Below are 7,061 nucleotides of genomic sequence, written 5' to 3' on the forward strand. Positions count from 1 at the left end.
TTCCACAAAGACCTTGATGTACGAACACTCTGCAACAATTAAAAATCAAGGAAATTTGCTACAAAGCCAAGCAACACTTTTGTAAAGCCATAGTTCATCTCTCAGAGCATTGGAGAATCAAATGGGACAAATTGCTACGACATTATATTCTCGCCCACATGGAAATCTCCCTAGTGATACTAAAGTCACTAAGTATCATGGAAAGGAGAAATGTAATGTACTTACGCTAAGGAGTGGAAAACAAGTCAACCAAGATGACAAGTTTGGGGGAGAACACCTGAACCATCCTCGCCAAGGCGTAATACAATTGGATGATGAATCTGAGAATGTTGAACGAAGGGAAGTGCTTGAAGAGAAGGAAATAAGTGAAGGCTCAGAAGAGCATCAACCGGATAACAAAACAATTGTGGTCAAGTCCACGATTACTCAACACTATCAGCAGTCGATGTGAGACCTCCACCACCGTTCCCTCAACGATTGAAGAAGCACGATGATGAAATCCAGTTCAAGAAATTTGTTGAAGTTTTGGATCAGTTGTGCATTAATGTGCCCTTACTTGAAGCCTTCGAACAAATGCCTTCCTATGCCAAGTATCTTAAGGAAATTGTTACAAATAAAAGGAAGGTAGAACGTGTCGCCATGACAACAGAAATCTGTTCAGCAGTACGCAAACTCCCACCAAAACAAAAAGACCCTGGTAGTTTTATGATACCATGTTCCATTGGTAATGACTTCATAGGACGAGCTCTTATTGATTTGGGATCAAGTGTAAACTTGATACCAAAGTCCATATTTATGAAGCTAGACGGGTATCACACCCATCCCACCTCGGTTATCCTATAGTTTGTTGATCGATCTTATATGTGACCCGATGGCAGAATATAAGACATCATAGTAAATGTGGATAAATTCATATTTCCAATTGATTTTCTTATCCTGGATTACGAAGCCGATGAAAATGCACCAATCATTCTGGGACGCCCCTTCTTAGCCTCCGGGAGAATCCTCATAGATTGTGAAAAGGGAGAATTCACCATGAGAGTAGGTGAGTAAAGCGTCACTATCAAGGTATTCAACTCCATGAAATACGTGGACAAGATTAAAAAAAAAGGTAATCCTTGGACGAGGTGAATCCCTAAGGCTCGATGAATACAATAGATTGTACCATGAACCTATAACCGAGATACATGAAGCAGAAAACTTTGGCCCAAATGAAATATTTTCATAAGACAATCCTGAAAATCATGGCCTCGACCACAAATATTTGAGCAATGAATACCCCGAAAACAATACCAATGCAAGATGTGGAGGAAAGACAAGAGACCAATCAAGACTTCTTCATAACATATCAGGTAAAAAATTTGAACCCTTAGATTATGATGAAGTGAAATCTCACGAGTCATCTTCACAACTTGCCTCCGAACAAGAGAATAGTTTGTTGAATGTCTTGTCACAGCACATGAAAACTATAGGATGGACGATGACAGACTTGAAAGGAATCAGTCCGACCATATGCATGCACAAAATCAACCTTGAAGATAGCAATAGAACTTCGATGGAACCGCAAAGACGGTTCAACCCGATCATGAAGAAGGTAGTCATGAAGGAAATTATAAAATGGCCGGATGCATGAGTGATTTATCCTATATCCGATAGTTTCTGGGTTAACCCAATACGATGCATACCAAAGAAAGGTGGTGTGACCGTGGTTAAGAGCGAGCATGATGAGCTACTCACCATAAGAACAGTCACGGGATGACGTATATGCATGGACTACAAGTAGCTCAACAAAACCACAAAGAAGGATCATTTTCCCCTCCCTTTTATCGTCCAAATGTTGGATAGACTAGCGGGAAAAGCATTTTAGTGCTTCCTCAATGGATACTAGTGGTATAACCAAATTACCATAGTACCAAAGGACCAAGAAAAAATAACTTTCACGTGCCCGTATAGTACCTATGCATTTAGACGAATGCCGTTTGGACTGTGTAACGCTCCAGCTACATTCCAAAGATGCATGATGGCAATCATTTTGGATATGGTGAAAGATTGCATGGAAATATTTATGGACGACTTCTCCGTCTCGGGTGATGATTTTGACCGATGTCGCAATAATTTATCCAAGGTGTTGAAACGCTGTGAAGAAGCTAACCTAGTACTAAACTGAGAAAATGCCATTTTATGGTGATTGAATTAATAGTTTTGGGTCACAAAATTTCATGCCATGGCATCGAAGTCGACAAAGCCAAGGTGGATGCAATTGAAAATCTTCCCCTACCTACTAATGTACGAGGTGTACGCAATTTCCTTGGACATGCAGGCTTCTATAGGTGGTTCATAAAAGACTTCTCATAAATTTCTAAACCCTTATGTCTTTTGCTTCAACAAAATCATCCATTTGAATTCACTAATGATTGTTTGAATGCCTTCACAGATTTGAAGAAAAAGCTTTCGACAGCACAAATTGTTATCCCACCAGATTGGAATGAATGAATTGAGCTCATGTGCAACGCTAGTGACTATGCAATCGGGGCAGTGATAGGGTAACGAAAAAGTAAAAAATTTTACGTCATATACTATGCAATCTGTACTCTTAATGATGCACAAGTGAACTATACCACCACTGAAAAAGAACTTTTAGCAGTAGTATTTGCATTCGATAAGTTTATGTCATATCTAATAGGCACTAAGGTAATTGTGCACACGGATCAGTCTGCCATTAAATATCTAATTAATAAAAAAGATGCAAAGCCTAGACTAATTCGGTGGATATTACTACTAAAAGAATTTGATTTAGAGATCAATGATAGAAAAGGTATAGAAAATCAAGTAGCAGACCATTTGTCTAGGCTAGATAACAAACATGATTATCCTGACATCACGGAAATTAAAGAGGACTTCCCAGACGAGAAAATATTATTTGTCACGGCTGCACTGTGGTATGCTGACATTGTTAACTTTCTTGTTAGTGGTATTGTTCCTCCAGATTTATCTAGCCAGGGCAGAAAGAAGTTTTGACATGATGTGCGACATTACTATTGGAATGAACCGTTTCTATTCAAGTAATACGGAGACCAAATAATCCGAAGATGCATTCCAGAAGAAGAGCAGCAAAATATACTACACCAATGCCACTCGTCACCATATGGAGGGCATTTTGGTGTAATAAGAACAACAAAAAAAGTGCTTCAGTCAGGATTTTATTGGCCAAACCTGTTCAAAGATGCGCATGAATTCTACAAATCATGTGATAGATGTAAAAGAACAAGAAACATCTCGAAACGGCATGAGATGCCATGGAAAAATATTCTGGAAATCGAACTTTTTGACGTATGGGGAGTAGATTTCATGGGACCTTTCCCAATCATCATTCAGAGATTTGTATATTCTCCTGGCAGTGGATTATGTATCAGAATGGGTGAAAGCCATCGCAACACCTAAAAACGATTCCAAGACGGTACTATAGTTTTTGCATAAAAACATATTCACCCGCTTAAGAACACCACGAGTTATAATTAGCGACGAAGGCACACATTTTGACAATAGATTGATTACCATGGCACTGAAATGATATGGAGTACGACATAGGATCACTATGACGTATCGCCCGCAGACGAATGGACAAGTCGAAATTTCTAACCGGGAGATTAAGCATATCCTTGAAAAAGTGGTCAACCTGAATCGAAAAGACTGGTCACCGAAGCTAGATGAAGCACTATGGGCTTATTGCACAACATTCAAGACACCGCTAGGAATGTCCCAGTTGAAACTGGTCTACAGAAAGGAATGTCATCTACCTGTTGAACTTGAACATAAAAGCCTACTGGGCCATCAAAAAGATAAACATGGATGCTCAACTTGCTGGAGAAAGAAGACTCTTGGAGCTAAACGAGATGGATGAATTTAGAGCACATGCATACGAGAATGCCCGCCTTTATAGGGAGAAAATAAAATGATGGCATGACAAAAATATTGCCGAGGCAGTTTTATCTTGGATAACAAGTACTGCTCTACAATTCACGCCTTAAGTTATTCTCAGGCAAGCTGAAATCAAGATGGTCAAGACTGTTTACCGTTCACCAAGTCTATGACAATGGAGCAATTAAAATTTAAAATCAAAACGACGGTTCCATCTTCAAGGTGAACAGTAGAGACTCAAGGAGTACAAAGGAGCCCCAGTCATGCGCGAAAAACCGACATCATTGTACATGATGCCCAAGAATTTTCTTTATTTAATTGAGCAAAAATTCGTTGCCTATGAAACAAAAATCTGAATTTTGTACATAATAAAGTTAAGTTATTTTCTATTTTTATCTATTTTATTTTATTATTTTCTTCTTTCTTATTGTACGCAAGCAAGGAACACGTGGCAGCATGGGGAGTTGAAGCATGCATGAAGAAAAAGGCTCTAGGATACAAGGTTTTGGCGGCAGAATAAAGAGGGAAAGAAAACCTTTCCCCACTTTAGGTCCAATAAGATATTTCTCATTTAATGAGAAATATTTTCCCTACCATGAAAAGAGTGAATTACCCCAAAACCACCCATCACTTTCCTAAGAAAAACTACCCAACCTCTTCTTCTTCATCGTGTTTCTCTCTCTCTCTCTACAAACAAGAAAATATTTTCTTCCTCTCAACAATACCTCCCCATCGCCACCACAAAACTCATCCAATCACAATGGTGAGAACAAGAAAAGCTCCAGCCCTAACACAAAGCTTCGAACGTTTCCAAACAGCCGAAGCAAAAGCACACTTCAAGACCTTCCAGAAACGCCAAGTATATTTGGAAGATGGATTCGTTTTTTCAACTGAGGAAGAGGAGTTGTCTGGACCAGAGTTGATGGACGTAATAAAGAAACACAACTGGGAGAAGTTTGCCCATAATCCCAAAGTCGTAGCATCGACGATGGTACGAGATTCTATTCCCATCTTGAAGACCCATCTAACCACATAGTTTATGTTCGAGGAAAACTCATTCAATTTTCCCCTTCTGCACTCAACCGATATTTTAAGTTGGGGAAAGTTGAAGAGCAACACAAGAGATTTGTGGCAGATGCCGATCAAGAAACATACAGTGGCATATTGCAGAACCTTTGCTTCGGGTGGGCCAAGTTCGAAGGGAGTGCCTCAACAAGGAAAAGAGTTGATTGTCGAGCACTAAAACCGCACATGAAACTATAGAACCACTTTCTCAAAGGCAAGCTGATGCCAACGTCTCACAACACCACTGTCCTCGTGAAGAGATTGCAACTCCTACACTCGATCATTTACGGGAGGAACATTGATATTGGAGAACTCATTTTTGAGCAGATCCATGACTGTGTCAAAAGGAATTGGGGTAACCTTCTATTTTCCAACTTGATAACCGTATTATGCAAGAAGAAGAAGATTCATGAGGATCACTTCGAGGATTACATTAAACCAAAGGAGGGCATCACAAAGAAAAAGGTCCCCGATTTGAAGAGTTTCAATGACGACAACCCAAAGGAAAGTTTATAGCAAGGAGAAAAATCGATTGTTGTGGCCAGATTGGCTGTTGTGGTCACGTACACTCAAGAAAAACGTGAAAAGATCAGTCGCCTGGAGGACCACATGAAAATTTACTTCGAGTATGTCAAAGCTAGGGATATGCAAATCAACGCCTTCTTCAAGGAGTTGCTCCCGAACTCATGCATCTGATTACCGATCTTCCCCACTATCATCCTCAAATACAATGCAGGCGGGAGCACATTCTATGCCTCGACATTGCATGCACCTCCAGACGTTCCCCTAGAAGTACCCGTTGATGTGCCACCACTAGCAACGCAAGTACCACCTGTACCAGAGGAAGGCCAAGGCGACACAGAAGAATTCCTCAGCTCCTCATCCTTTTCAGCCTCCGAAAGCAGTGATGATACTCCACCCCACTTCTTCTCTGATGAAGATCTTACTCCAGCATCGCCGTAACCCGAGCATGATCCTACTCAGTCCCCTGTTCGTCCAACACCGCCAGTCCCAGCAGCAACTACTACTCCAGCACCAATCCCAGTACAACCAACTCCAACGACCGAGCAATCTACACCAGCACGAGCCTCATCTAGCAAGAAATATTACAAGAGAACCGCATGCCATATACTTCATCCTTCTCCTTCTCAACTAGCAGTAATATACTTTGGATTCAAGAGTCCCTCTCCTCTCAAACGACGCCGAACAAGGGCGTCTAGTCAAGCCACCCCACCACAGTGAGTCTTTACCTTAGTTTTTTTCTTTTTCGCATATGCATTTAGAATCATGTAGTTTAGTTTTCATGCATTGAGGATAATGCATCCTTCAAGTTTGGGGGAGGTATTGTACCATATTCTACCATACTTTGTTAGAAAGCAATTTATGTTAATTGGTTGAGAATTTTGGTTGTCATGACATAAGCATGTTAAGATTATTGTTAGGAATGAATTAGGGATGCGCAATGATGAATGCAGAATTTTATTGCCTAGGCCAAAATTTTTGTTGAGACTATCTAAAGAAGAGAACCAACCTTAGGCTTGATTCCTTGAAATTTATAAACACGATTTTAGACTGTTTTTGCTCTATGTAATCTGTAAAATTTTTAGGAAAGAACTTTTTATTTGTCGAGACTGCAAAAATATTCTAAGGGTAAAGTGGAAACTCTCTAGTGTTTAAAAACTTGAAAAACTCAAAAATACAAAGGGACACTCCTCTATGCAAAGGCATTAATAAGAAAAACTCCAAAACAAATTAAGAGTAGCCAAGGCATATGAGTGAATGAAAGTAGTCACAGGATGACTCTGCCTGACTAGCTTGGGGGTGGAAGGTATGCTCCCTTTCACCTAGAGTGTGGGACGGTAATTATGATGAGCTAACTCCCCTGAAAAAAATGAATAAAGAGAATAAAAGTTGATAAATAACTAGAAGTATAAACTAAGCCTGGTGAATAATTTATTGCCTTGACAAACCAGGAGTACTTACTTTAAGTTTTCAAATTACCTCTATGCATAGACCGGTTACAATCACACACACACAATAGCAAGGGATCTTGATTAAGGAAGGGACTTGACTGATAT

Source organism: Hibiscus syriacus, unplaced genomic scaffold (assembly GCF_006381635.1).
Source record: "Hibiscus syriacus cultivar Baekdansim isolate YM2019G1 unplaced genomic scaffold, ASM638163v2 tig00110065_pilon, whole genome shotgun sequence".
NCBI classification, from domain to species: Eukaryota; Viridiplantae; Streptophyta; class Magnoliopsida; order Malvales; family Malvaceae; genus Hibiscus; species Hibiscus syriacus.